Raw genomic sequence first — 14,587 nt, forward strand, 5'->3', positions numbered from 1 at the left:
CTGCTGGCGGTGTGCCTCCAGATTTGTTCAAGTGAAGTGAAGTGAAGTGAATTACATTTATATAGCGCCTTTCTCTAGTGACTCAAAGCGCTTTACATAGTGAAACCCAATATCTAAGTTACATTTAAACCAGTGTGGGTGGCACTGGGAGCAGGTGGGTAAAGTGTCTTGCCCAAGGACACAACGGCAATAACTAGGATGGCGGAAGCGGGGATTGAACCTGCAACCCTCAAGTTGCTGGCACGGCCGCTCTACCAACCGAGCTATACCGCAAAAAATGTGCCTTGGCTCAAAAAAGGTTGAAAAATACTAAGCTATAGGTTACTCAGTATATTATTAATTTATTAGTTACATTTCTATTTTTTCCTCATTACTTACCATTTTTTGCTAATTTTTCTTAATTTTTTTTTTTACTATTGTTTCCCCCCATGTAAGAATAGCATAAAAATAATAATATGATTGTGTAACTGCATTACCTAATGTGTCCAAAATTCTGCCTGCACGAAAATATTAATGTCCACGTTTATCATACTTGCCAACCCTCCCGGATTTTCCGGGAGACTCCCGAAATTCAGCGCCTCTCCCGAAAACCTCCCGGGACAAATTATCTCCCGAAAATCTCCCGAAATTCAGGCGGACTCAGGTCCGCGGTGTGCCTGCCCAATGACGTTATAACTGTAGAATGATCGAGGGCGAGTTCTTAGTTCCTTATGTGTGTTTATTGTTAGGCAGTTTCATTAACGTCCTCCCAGCGCGGTAACAACACACAACAACAGCAGTCATGTTTTGGTCTGCCGTAAAGCAGTTCGTCTGCCGTAAACAGCAATGTTGTGACACTCTTAAACAGGACAATACTGCCATCTAGTGTATTTGATGAAAGCACTTTTGTGCGTGCCACACAGCAATGTCAGAGAGGACGTTCAGCATGGTTAGAAAAATAGTGACAGAGAATAGAACAAGGAGGGACAATTCAACCCTTAACTCAACAAGTATATGTGTAAATAAATGAACACTGAAATTCAAGTATTTCTTTTATATATATATATATACATACAATAAAATAAATATATATTTATAGCTAGAATTCACTGAAAGTCAAGTATTTCTTATATATATATATATATATATATATGTATATGTATATATATACATATATATATAATAAAAATCTCCTGATGATTGAGGGGAACCCCCCCCTCATGAAACAGGCCTGTAGAGATGAAATAGTCTTGTGATTTTTTTCCCACACATACATATATTGCGCTCTACTACGGTATCAAGCACTATTTTTTGGATAAACTTATTAAGACATATATATATATATATATATATATATATATATATATATATATATATATATATATATATATATATATATATGAAATACTTGACTTGGTGAATTCTAGCTGTAAATATACTCCTCCCCTCTTAGCCACGCCCTCAACCACGCCCTCCCCGCCCCCCCACACCTCCCGAAATCGGAGGTCTCAAGGTTGGCAAGTATGACGTTTATTATGGTTGTAATAATTGTTTTAAAATTAACTAATTAGTTAGTCTTATTACATGTTTTAATTAACTAACTATACTTTGTTTGAAGTTGATTTATTTTGAGCGCTTTAAATATTTTAGATCCACCAAATAACAAGCGGTAAGCTAGAATGAGACACAACAGCGAGCGGAAACATGCAATCGTCACTTCCGGTAACGACATAACCATTTGGAACAGCACTATATTGTCTAAATGACACCATTATAGTCGTTGTCCATGAACTACATCCCCATTTTCTAGTGTAAGTGTCTTCCCCTTTTGTCGCTGGCTAGTCTGTCCAAATCAATTCAAAATGTGGCAATCAGCAAAATAAACTGTAGGTAGTATCATTGTGCCGAATGACTTTAAACACGAGGTTCCATTGGAAAGTGATTAAACAGCAGACATTAAAATCTCTAAAACAGGCTTCAGGATTCCAATATTAACTGAGATTGCGAGGCTAAAGTTGCCTTTACCGTGTCATTTTTAGTTTAGAGTACATGTTTTTGCTCTAATGTTCGCTATCTGGCGGTCGGAACCTTCATTTCCACGTTACTATTGTGAGTAATTTAAACCGAGCTAAGGCTAGAATGTAACAAACATGTTCCCCAGACAAGTTGACATGAGGACGACAGGTAGCGACACGTTATATTACCGCATGCAGGCTGCAAAGTGTAAGCGTCCTTGCTGGAAGGTTCTTACCTTTGATTTTAGTCCAAAAAAAAACGGCGGACAGGAGAGAAGCACAACGCACCTCAAGCACCTGACAACTTCTTCACACTTTCGCCGTGTTGCTGTCCTTGGGTTACTCGGAGCGCTATCGGCCTCTAGTGGAGGAAAGACTGTACTACAAGTTGTGGAACTGTGGAACAGCTTGGATGATTCCTTAAAATGTTCCAGTTCCATTGAGTTTGAGTTTGAGTTTGAGTTTATTTCGAACATGCAAGTATACAACATGATACACCACAATCTCCAGTTTCTCTTTTCAACATGTTCGAAAAGGAGTAGGAAGAAGCAGAGCTTATTTAATCCTACCCCTTTTCTTTTACATAACAGTTGCTAAAACTTTTGTTCACTTCCTGTTCTCAATTTATTCACAATTAACTCCATAAGTCCATCCATCCATCCATCTTCTTCCGCTTATCCGAGGTCGGGTCGCGGGGTCAGCAGCCTAAGCAGGGAAGCCCAGACTTCCCTCTCCCCAGCCACTTCGTCCAGCTCTTCCTGTGGGACCCCGAGGCGTTCCCAGGCCAGCCGGGAGACATAGTCTTCCCAACGTGTCCTGGGTCTTCCCCGCGGCCTCCTACCGGTGGGACGTGCCCTAAACACCTCCCTAGGGAGGCGTTCGGGTGGCATCCTGACCAGATGCCCGAACCACCTCATCTGGCTCCTCTCGATGTGGAGGAGCAGCGGCTTTACTTTGAGCTCCCCCGGATGGCAGAGCTTCTCACCCTATCTCTAAGGGAGAGCCCCGCCACCCGGCGGAGGAAACTCATTTCGGCCGCTTGTACCCGTGATCTTGTCCTTTCGGTCATAACCCAAAGCTCATGACCATAGGTGAGGATGGGAACGTAGATCGACCGGTAAATCGATAGCTTTGCCTTCCGGCTCAGCTCCTTCTTCACCACAACGGATCGATACAGCGTCCGCATTACTGAAGACGCCGCACCGATCCGCCTGTCGATCTCACGATCCACTCTTCCCTCACTCGTGAACAAGACTCCGAGGTACTTGAACTCCTTCACTTGGGGCAAGATCTCCTCCCCAACCCGGAGATGGCACTCCACCCTTTAATCACAATAAAATAAGTAAATAAATGATAATTGGTGAAGTAAGTTACATTTCATATGTTGAAATAAGTAAGATTATTTTGTGAGTGAAAGAATGAAAGAATGGATGAGTTAAATAAATTCAGAATGTTTATCATGGTTCTTCTTCTTTGTACTTTGTAAACACTTTAAGTTTGAAGAGTTTCTTGAAGTGGATCATATTAGTACATTGTTTGATTGCTTTGCTTAATCCATTCCATAATTTAATTCCACATACTGATATACTGAAGGTCTTAAGTGTTGTACGTCCATACAAATGTTTTAAATTACATTTCTCCCTAAGATTATATTTCTCCTCTTTTTTTGAGAAGAATTGTTGTACATTCTTGGGTAGCAGGTTATAGTTTGCTTTGTGTATAATTTTAGCTGTTTGCAAATTCACTATGTCGTAGAATTTCAGTATCTTTGATTCAATAAATAAAGGATTTGTGTGTTCTCTATATCCAACATTATGTATTATTCTAACTGATCTTTTTTGTAACACCGTTAATGAATGAAGTGTACTTTTGTAATTATTTCCCCATATTTCTGCACAATAACTCAGATATGGTAACACTAGTGAGCAGTAGAGAATATGAAGTGATTTTTTGTCTAGAACACATTTAAAAAACACTTTAAGACCAATGTCTTGAAAAAATATATCACTCTTGAATCAATACTGAAGTTAATACTATGATCAATGTTAATTCAAAACTAAATGTGAGATATAAATAATAATGGAAGTATAATTGTTTGTATATAGTATATAATTGGTGCAAAGGTTTAACACGTGTACAAAGATATTTCACATACCTTTACTGTGTATATAATTTAACTGTGTTTATGTTGTGTATAATGTGTATTTATAATATCAATCAATCAATCAATCAATGCCCTTTGTCACCGATTCTGTTCATAACTTTTATGGACAGAATTTCTAGGCGCAGTCAAGGCGTTGAGGGGATCCGGTTTGGTGGCTGCAGGATTAGGGCTCTGCTTTTTGCAGATGATTTGGTCCTGATGGCTTCATCTGGCCAGGATCTTCAGCTCTCACTGGATCGGTTCGCAGCCGAGTGTGAAGCGACTGGGATGAGAATCAGCACCTCCAAGTCCGAGTCCATGGTTCTCGCCCGGAAAAGGGTGGAGTGCCATCTCCGGGTTGGGGAGGAGATCTTTCCCCAAGTGGAGGATTTCAAGTACCTCGGAGTCTTGTTCACGAGTGAGGGAAGAGTGGATCGTGAGATCGACAGGCGGATCGGTGCGGCGTCTTCAGTAATGCGGACGCTGTATCGATCCGTTGTGGTGAAGAAGGAGCTGAGCCGGAAGGCAAAGCTCTCAATTTACCGGTCGATCTATGTTCCCATCCTCACCTATGGTCATGAGCTTTGGGTTATGACCGAAAGGACAAGATCACGGGTACAAGCGGCCGAAATGAGTTTCCTCCGCCGGGTGGCGGGGCTCTCCCTTAGAGATAGGGTGAGAAGCTCTGTCATCCGGGGGGAGCTCAAAGTAAAGCCGCTGCTCCTCCACATCGAGAGGAGCCAGATGAGGTGGTTCGGGCATCTGGTCAGGATGCCACCCGATCGCCTCCCTCGGGAGGTGTTTAGGGCACGTCCGACCGGTAGGAGGCCACGGGGGAAGACCCAGAACACGTTGGGAAGACTATGTCTCCCGGCTGGCCTGGGAACGCCTCGGAATCCCCCGGGAGGAGCTGGACGAAGTGGCTGGGGAGAGGGAAGTCTGGGCTTCCCTGCTTAGGCTGCTGCCCCCGCGACCCGACCTCGTATAAGCGGAAGAAGATGGATGGATGGATGGATGTTGTGTATAATGTGTATTTATAATATCAATCAATCAATCAATCAATCAATCAATGTTTATTTATATAGCCCTAAATCACAAGTGTCTCAAAGGGCTGCACAAGCCACAACGACATCCTCGGTACAAAGCCCACATAAGGGCAAGGAAAAACTCACCCCAGTGGGACGTCGATGTGAATGACTATGAGAAACCTTGGAGAGGACCGCATATGTGGGTGACCCCCCCCCCTCTAGGGGAGACCGAAAGCAATGGATGTCGAGTGGGTCTGACATAATATTGTGAGAGTCCAGTCCATAGTGGATCCAACATAATAGTAAGAGTCCAGTCCATAGTGGGGCCAGCAGGACACCATCCCGAGCGGAGACGGGTCAGCAGTGCAGAGATGTTCCCAGCCGATGCACAGGCGAGCGGTCCACCCCGGGTCCCGACTCTGGACAGCCAGCACTTCATCCATGGCCACCGGACCTGTGCCCCCCCTCCACAAGGAAAAGGGGAGCAGAGGAGAAAAGAAAAGAAACGGCAGATCAACTGGTCCAACAGTGGGGCTATTTAAAGGCTAGAGTATACAAATGAGTTTTAAGATGGGACTTAAATGCTTCTACTGAGGTAGCATCTCTAATTGTTACCGGGAGGGCATTCCATAGTACTGGAGCCCCAATAGAAAACGCTCTATAGCCCGCAGACTTTTTTGGGCTCTGGAAATCACTAATAAGCCGGAGTTCATTGAACTCAGATTTCTTGCCGGGACATATGGTACAATACAATCGACAAGATAGGACGGAGCTAGACCGTGTAGTATTTTATACGTAAGTAGTAAAACCTTAAAGTCACATCTTAAGTGCACAGGAAGCCAGTGCAGGTGAGCCAGTATAGGTATGTATACATGTATATAAAGGTATATACAGTATAGGCGTAATATGATCAAACTTTCTTGTTCTTGTCAAAAGTCTAGCAGCCGCATTTTGTACCAATTGTAGTCTTTTAATGCTAGACATGGGGAGACCCGAAAATAATACGTTACAGTAGTCGAGACGAGACGTAACGAACGCATGAATAATGATCTCAGCGTCGCTAGTGGATAAAATAGAACAAATTTTAGCGATATTACGGAGATGAAAGAAGGCCGTTTTAGTAACACTCTTAATGTGTGATTCAAAGGAGAGAGTTGGGTCGAAGATAATACCCAAATTCTTTACTGAGTTGCCTTGTGTAATTGTTTGGTTGTCAAATGTTAAGGTGGTATTATTAAATAAATGTCGGTGTTTAGCAGGACCGATAATCAACATTTCCGTTTTCTTGGCGTTGAGATGCAAGAAGTTAGCGGACATCCATTGTTTAGTTTCATTAAGACACGCCTCCAGCTGACTACAATCCGGCGTGTTGGTCATCTTTAGGGGCATGTAGAGTTGGGTGTCATCAGCATAACAATGAAAGCTAACACCGTATTTGCGTATGATGTCGCCTAGCGGCAGCATGTAGATACTAAAGAGTGCAGGGCCAAGAACCGAACCCTGAGGAACTCCGCACGTTACCTTAACATAGTCTGAGGTCACATTATTATGGGAGACGCATTGCATCCTGTCAGTAAGATAAGAGTTAAACCACGACAAAGCTAAGTCTGACATACCAATACGTGTTTTGATACGCTCTAATAAAATGTTATGTACATTATGTAATATGTTGTACAAAGGACATTTCATAATTTTTGGAAGTTCATCTTGTACTTGACATTGTTTATAGGGTTAGGCGCAATAAGTGTTCAACTTCAGCCTAAACCCTTTCGGTCTGCAACATTTTATTTTTTAATCTATGAATGTATAACTGTTTGTTTATTTTGTTGACCATTGACCGAGGAAGAATAACAAACTAATCTAACTAATACAAGACACTACAGAGTTTATACACACTTCTCACAATAACAGCGGTGTGCCGTCAGGGCCAGCAAGGCCTTCTCTGCTGGCCCAAAATAAATCCATCCATCCATCCATCCATCTTCTTCCGCTTATCCGAGGTCGGGTCGCGGGGGCAGCAGCCTAAGCAGGGAAGCCCAGACTTCCCTTTCCCCAGCCACTTCGTCCAGCTCTTCCTGTAGGACCCCGAGGCGTTCCCAGGCCAGCCGGGAGACATAGTCTTACCAACGTGTCCTGGGTCTTCCCCGCGGCCTCCTACCGGTCGGACGTGCCCTAAACACCTCCCTAGGGAGGCGTTCGGGTGGCATCCTGAACAGATACCCGAACCACCTCATCTGGCTCCTCTCGATGTGGAGGAGCAGCGGCTTTACTTTGAGCTCCTCCCGGATGGCAGAGCTTCTCACCCTATCTCTAAGGGAGAGCCCCGCCACCCGGCGGAGGAAACTCATTTCGGCCGCTTGTACCCGTGATCTTGTCCTTTCGGTCATAACCTAAAGCTCATGACCATAGGTGAGGATGGGAACGTAGATCGACCGGTAAATTGAGAGCTTTGCCTTCCGGCTCAGCTCCTTCTTCACCACAACGGATCGATACAGCGTCCGCATTACTGAAGACGCCGCACCGATCCGCCTGTCGATCTCACGATCCACTCTTCCCTCACTCGTGAACAAGACTCCGAGGTACTTGATCTCCTCCACTTGGGGCAAGATCTCCTCCCCAACCCGGAGATGGCACTCCACCCTTTTCCGGGCGAGAACCATGGACTCGGACTTGGAGGTGCTGATTCTCATCCCAGTCGCTTCACACTCACCCAAAATAAATCATGATCATAAATTTAATAAAACATCATTTTATTTTTAATTGACTTTTTTTTTAATTTATTGATTGGCAACACTAAATTGGCCCGAGTGTGTGAATGTGAGTGTGAATGTTGTCTGTCTATCTGTGTTGGCCCTGCGATGAGGTGGCGACTTGTCCAGGGTGTACCCCGCCTTCCGCCCGATTAGAGCTGAGATAGGCTCCAGCGCCCCCCACGAACCCGAAGGGAATAAGCGGTAGGAAATGGATGGATGGATGGACAACACACAAGATACACTTACAATTAGTGCACTAACCCAAAAAACCTCCCTCCCCCATTTAAACTCATTCACATTCATTCACACAAAAGGGGTTGTTTCTTTCTGTTATTATTATTCTGGTTCCTACAATATATATCAATGCAGTCTGCAAGGGATACAGTCCGTGAAGCACACAGGATTGTGTGCGCTTCTGGTCCACTAATAGTACTATATTATAGTACTTGTGTCCTGGGCATGACGTTAAAGTGCATCTGGCAGTGGAGGCTCCTCTATGGGGTCTTGGGGCACTAGGAGGTTAACCCCTTTACTACTGTTACCCCAGGTGGCCCTTGGCAAAGGCCTAGTACGTGACTGCCCCCTAGCCAGGGATACGGTGAAGACCTCAACGGCGGAGCAGGCGGAAGACGGTAGATTTAAGAACTACCACAACGGCTGCGATGGCGGAAGAAGGCTGCAGCAAAAAAGGGTCCCCAGTCGTCTTGGACTCCATGCCACTGGACCCTCACCCGATTCTGTCAAGGATCGTGTGGTGACTGTCTATGCACCAGTCTCCCCACGTTAAACAAAGTCACGCACAAGCATCCTCCATAAAGGGATACACCCCTACCAGGAGGATCGTCATACTCGTCCGAGTGACCGATGATGATGATGAATAGTACTAACCTTTAACAGTTAATTTTACTAATTTTCATTAATTATTATTTGTTATGTAACTGTTTTTATATTGTTTTACTTCTTTTTTTATTCAATATTTTTTTTTAAATGTATTTATTTTATTTTATTTTTTTAAAAAGGACCTTATCTTCACCAGACCTGGTTGTCAATGAAATTAGTTTGTTTAAAGGGTTCTTAAACAACACACACCTTCATTTAGAGGGGGAAAAAAAGTGACAGACAAACATAAATATGCATCAATATGCATATGATGAATTTTGTTTTTATTTAACCACATGGTACAATAGATGTAAAGTGCGGTCGTGTGGTTTGCTCATACCATCAGATCTGTCAAGGCAGTTGAGAGAATGCAGAACAGGGTGCATCGTTGGGAACACCTTTAATCAATCACTCTATCCTAGCAATTCAAATCTGCTGAAACAGCTACAAAAGCAACATGCTTCGACGAAGCTAGTAAAGAGAGACAGACTTCACCTCCTAAGCAACAGCGGCTGGATTTTAACGAGGACAACATTGATAGAGCCATTGCAGCACTGAAGGTACACACACTCTGTCAATTCTCTTATATACTCTTTCATTCTAGACTTCTAGAGTGTTTGATTATCACATCACTCTAAATGTATAGACTATAAAGTTCACAAACATAAAGAGGGATGCTAGTGGGCCAGGCCAATCTTTCCTTATCTCTAAACTAAAACTGGGGAAATGCGTCGAGTGTTCTGGGCTTCAGACATGATTTTGTTTCAGAATTCTTGGGGGGAAAAAAACACCTGGTTAGGCTTTGTGTATGTAGTGTGTGCCTTCCTTGGTTTACAGCTATGTTGCGTTTTTGGACCAGTTCTTCCTCCCAGGGAATTCAAGTCACAAATCGCTCCCAAGCTCTTTACGACACTTAAAGCTGAGTTGAAAACCCACCAGAGACAGAATAGGTATTTTATAATATATTGGCAAAGCTTTGCAAATATACTTTCACAGAAACAGCATAGAACATTTGGATCGCCCCGCTAAAATGGTCTGTCTTCCCAACGTCAAAAACCCCTCTTTTCTTCCCCCTCCCTAGCCATAACACATGCACAACGTCTCCCTAGTCATAATCAGTGTTGGGACTAACGCGTTACAAAGTAACGCGTTAGTCCCAACACAAGCCGGAGAGAAGAAAAGAGGCGCGGTTTATGTGTGTGTGGGGGGGTGGTGGGGCGGGGAGGGGAGGTTTGATCCGCGGTTTGATATATGAAACAAAAAAAAAAGTTGTTGGCACGTTCAGTCCACACACAGCGTGGTCATGGCGAGCGGAGTAACGGAGGAGCTTGAACGCCCCCGCCATTGAATCGGTGTGTTTATAAGTGCAGATTCGGTTGTGCAAAACGAGGGTTTTAAACACATGCTGAACGTGCTTGAACCACGTTACGACATCCCGTCGCGCACCCACTTCAGCAATAAGATTGTGCCAGATCTTTATGAGCAGGAGAAGAAAAAAGTTGTGGATGAACTATCCCGAGCATCATCTGTTGCGCTCATGACAGACGGCTGGACGTCCAGCGGAACTATAAGCGCTCACTTCATCACAGCAGACTGGGAGATGAGAAGACACGCCCCCTCTACGAGAGTCACCTTGCGCAGGTACTGACACAAGCAGTGGAGGAATGGAAGATAAAGATGTCCCAGTCACACGTGATAATGCCAAAAATCTAATAATTACAGAGAATGAGGCAGGACTGGGACCACAGATAGGTGCTTTGCACATGTAGTGAATTTGGCATCACAGAAGGGAATCTCAGTCAATAGGATGGAGCGCCTCTTTGGGAGGATCAGGAAGGTTTCTTACTTCCACCCAAGCACAACAGCTGCTCATGTGCTTAAGACAAAGCAAGAAATGCTAAAGCTGCCTGCTCATACATGATGTCCCAACGAGGTGGAACTCCACTTATGATATGTTGGAGCAGCAGGCAGCTATATACTCTGCAATGACCCACAACACCCTGAAGACAAATGTCACCCTGTCTGATGATGATGTGAGAGTGGCAGATGAGGTCCTCTAGGTGCTTAAACCCCTCAAAAGTGTTACATCTCTACTGAGCACTGAAACTTCACCATCTGTGTCAATGATCCTGCCACTGAAAACAAGGATTCTACAATCCATGGCTCCAAGTGTGGAAGACAGCAGCATCACTCCAGATGTCAGGCTTTATTTCACTACCTGTGTTTCAAGGAAGATGATGTTTCTTCTTATGTTGCACTTAAACTTGTTTTTTATTAATGGTCATTGGTCCAAGTTTAAAGAAAGGAGGAATGCCTTTTTATGTTGCACTGTTTTTCATTAATTATGTTAAAAGGAAAATAAAAATGCATGTCAAGTTGATCAACAGATTGTATTATTCTCCAGTGCAATAACAGTACTGAAATGAAGGCAAAAAGGGCATTAATGGGAGCTTTAAAAAAAAAAGAAGAAAAAAAGAAGTAACTAAATAGTTACTTTTCACAGTAACGCATTACTTTTTGGTGTAAGTAACTGAGTTAGTAACTGAGTTACTTTTGAAATAAAGTAACTAGTAACTGTAACTAGTTACTGGTTTTCAGTAACTAACCCAACACTGGTCATAATACATTCCAAAGAACTCAAGGTTAACACACACAGTTTACTTGCTAGAGTAAAGAAAGACATTGTAATGGAAAACACAAGCTGTTTTCAAATATGACTATGAAAGAAAATAAGTAACACTAAAATTCGGATATATGTAAATATCTGCCTCCGACAGTTGTTATAATGCTGTTTGTTACTTATGTATGTTATGTTGCAGCTATTTAAAATAGTTTTGTCAATTTGTTCTGACCTGAAACAAATTGGCCCTTTGAAACATGTCTTTGTCTTTGTGTGTTGTATGTAGACCACATTGCTTAGCAGAGTTCAGTGATGCAAATGCATGTCAAGTTGATCAACAGATTGTATTATTCTCCAGTGCAATAACAGTACTGAAATGAAGGCTAAAAGGGCATTAAAGAGGGCCTTAAAAAAAATGTCATTTTCAATTTTCACAGTAACGCATTACTTTTTGGTGTAAGTAACTGAGTTAGTAACTGAGTTACTTTTGAAATAAAGAAACTAGTAACTTTAACTAGTTACTGGTTTTCAGTAACTGACCCAACACTGCACATTCATAAACATATCAAATACAAATGTGACAGATTGTAGCCGAAGGCTGATTTCCATCTGCATCTCATTGCAAAGAACCAAGCTCCCACTAATTCAGCGTTATAGTGACTTGTATGTTTCATGCACTTATTTTTGCTGTATTTATCTGGCACGAGTGGAAAGCCGGTCCCTGAAAATAATGCCTACATTAAACCGGTCCGTTCGATCGAACCTTAGGGGTTCGGTGAGTCGGCCTCAGGGGTTCGCCGGAGGTCAAGACACACCCGACTCATCGTGCTGTCACACCGCGGTGAGGGAAGTCTTGTCTTGGGTTTTTCTGTCTTGTGATTTGCATGTTTTAGTTTGAAAAGTAACTCTCCTCTCGTTTCAGGTCACTTGCCCTTCCTTTTGTGTCATCAGTCTGACGTCATCCCGGTTCCCTGATTGTTTCCACCTGTTCCCTATTACCCTCATGTGTCTTATAAGCCCACTCCTCCCTTTGTTCTGTGCCAGATTGTTTCGTTTATTCGTGCTCTCTAGCAACCATGTCCATGCCTTGTCTTGCCTTGCCTCGTCTTGTGCTTATGTTCTTTGATCCTGAATCCCTTCGTTGCTATTTTGAGTTTTCCTTTCTTCCTCCTCAGCAGAGTGATTTTTTTTGTTATTTAGTTTATTCAGCCGAAGTGGTAAGTTTCAGTTATTTTTCATTCTTTCCTCATATTTTTGAGTGACAATTTTTGTTAAAACTTTATTAGATTAGATAGTGTAGAATTTTTCATAGCTGTTGTTTCTTCCTCCTGTTGGAGCGTTTTTTGTTTATACATTTTATAAATAAAATGATAAATGGGTTATACTTGTATAGCGCTTTTCTACCTTCAAGGTACTCAAAGCGCTTTGACAGTATTTCCACATTCATCCATTCACACACACATTCACACACTGATGGCGGGAGCTGCCATGCAAGGCGCTAACCAGCAGCCATCAGGAGCAAGGGGTGAAGTGTCTTGCCCAAGGACACAACGGACGTGACTAGGATGGTAGAAGGTGGGGATTGAACCCCAGTAACCAGCAACCCTCCGATTGCTGGCACGGCCACTCTACCAACTTCGCCACGCCGTCCCCATTTTATAGCATATATTAATTATAGTTTGTCTTTGCTTTTGTGTTTTCCTCCGTTCGGAGCGATTTTTGGTTGTTCCTATTTTTTTTGGAACCTTTTTTGCCGATTAGTTTTTGGTTAAAATAGATATTGTAATCCTTGACTTTGGAGGTGAAAAGGAAGCTGTCAAAATAAAAGCCTGTCTAAGTTCCCTACTCTGCATCTGAGTCCTATCTTTTTACCAAGCCTGACACGTGCAGATAAAAACTTCTCCCTATTGGCGTATTATGGGTACCCCCAAACAATGTTCCCTCTAATTTTCCATTTGCGTGAGCAAACGCAAAAACTCTTCGAGCATTCAGTGGAGCACATGTGAGCGACGTCAGACGTGCACAATATGGACACACCAACAGCACACCTGTCCCAAACCTGACTAAATAACAAGTTACATTTTTTATTATTACAACCAAATGACAGCAGCCATTTCCATGAGATTATTTTCTAATATAAGTGTTTTGGTCCACTTACAATGACAATAACAAAAAATATTGTTTCTCATGAGCTGTGTGTACCAGTGACGTGCGGTCACTAGAGGCAGGTGAGGCGGGGGCCTCACCTGCCATCATGGAAAGAAAAAAAATGTAAAAAGAAAAAAAATTAATTAAATTGTTATATGTATCCAGTGATTGTACTATAAAGTTATTTTCCATTTAACTTCACCAGTTTTAGATTATTTTTATTCAAAATCGCTGAATTTTCACATTTGCCGTTCAAATACTGAGAAGAGACGGTGCGGTGAACAGCAGCCAGTTGAGGCACGTCACTCAGTGCCTCAACATGGACGGACTCGGCTAACTGCTGGTCTGCTGTGCAGTGAGACCGTATTGCTATATGAATTATATTATACATTTCCATAGTTTAGTTAGCTGAGGTATATAATGTACAGTGTATTTTGTCAACAACTATATGTGTGTAAAGTATTTCTTGTGCTGAGCGATCATAAAACTGCTGCGAAGACGCACTGGCTGAGGCTCGCGTAACCCCGCCTCCTGGTGCCGGTTATTGCACCTTCGCCGCAGACTGCACTCCCCGACGAGAGCGCCACACCAACCAAAGCCCACACCCAAACCCTCCACGTGCAAGACCGAATCCACCCAAAAAAAGTCACTTAACAAGAAGCCAAAAAGTGCAAAAACAACATTGCTCGCGCCGGAGGAGCCGTGAACGACTGCAAGGACACAACATTAGGTACACCTGCAGACTGCAGCACGGATTTCATATTTCATTCATTCACAACTCCTCCAACACCAACATCACTGTTCCCGCACTTATAAGTAAAGGTAAGACCATAATAACGTTTTTTTTTTTATTAAATGTGCTTTTTTGTGTGCTACAGTTTGTATGTGTAAAGTTAAAGTTAAGTTAAAGCAGGGGCGTCACTAGCTTTTAAGGACAGGGGGGACTTTGCCCCCAGGAGATGCACAGGATGCGAGCGAATGTTACGCACGAGCACAAAACTTCACAAACGGCTAACAAAGAC

At 43.0% G+C, this 14,587-nt stretch overlaps 1 protein-coding gene across 1 annotated transcript in view; it reads right to left on the minus strand.

The window, feature by feature from the left end:
• The window catches only part of LOC133623034 (erlin-2-like), a 40,938-nt gene extending 38,637 nt beyond the window's left edge, over positions 1-2,301 (minus strand). The window contains exon 1 of the mRNA XM_061985950.2: positions 2,231-2,301. The gene's annotated coding sequence lies outside the window, so the exon portion shown is untranslated. The remainder of the gene's footprint in view (positions 1-2,230) is intronic.
• Between the last annotated feature and the right edge of the window lie 12,286 nt (positions 2,302-14,587).

This window comes from Nerophis lumbriciformis, linkage group LG12 (assembly GCF_033978685.3).
Source record: "Nerophis lumbriciformis linkage group LG12, RoL_Nlum_v2.1, whole genome shotgun sequence".
Lineage (NCBI taxonomy): Eukaryota > Metazoa > Chordata > Actinopteri > Syngnathiformes > Syngnathidae > Nerophis > Nerophis lumbriciformis.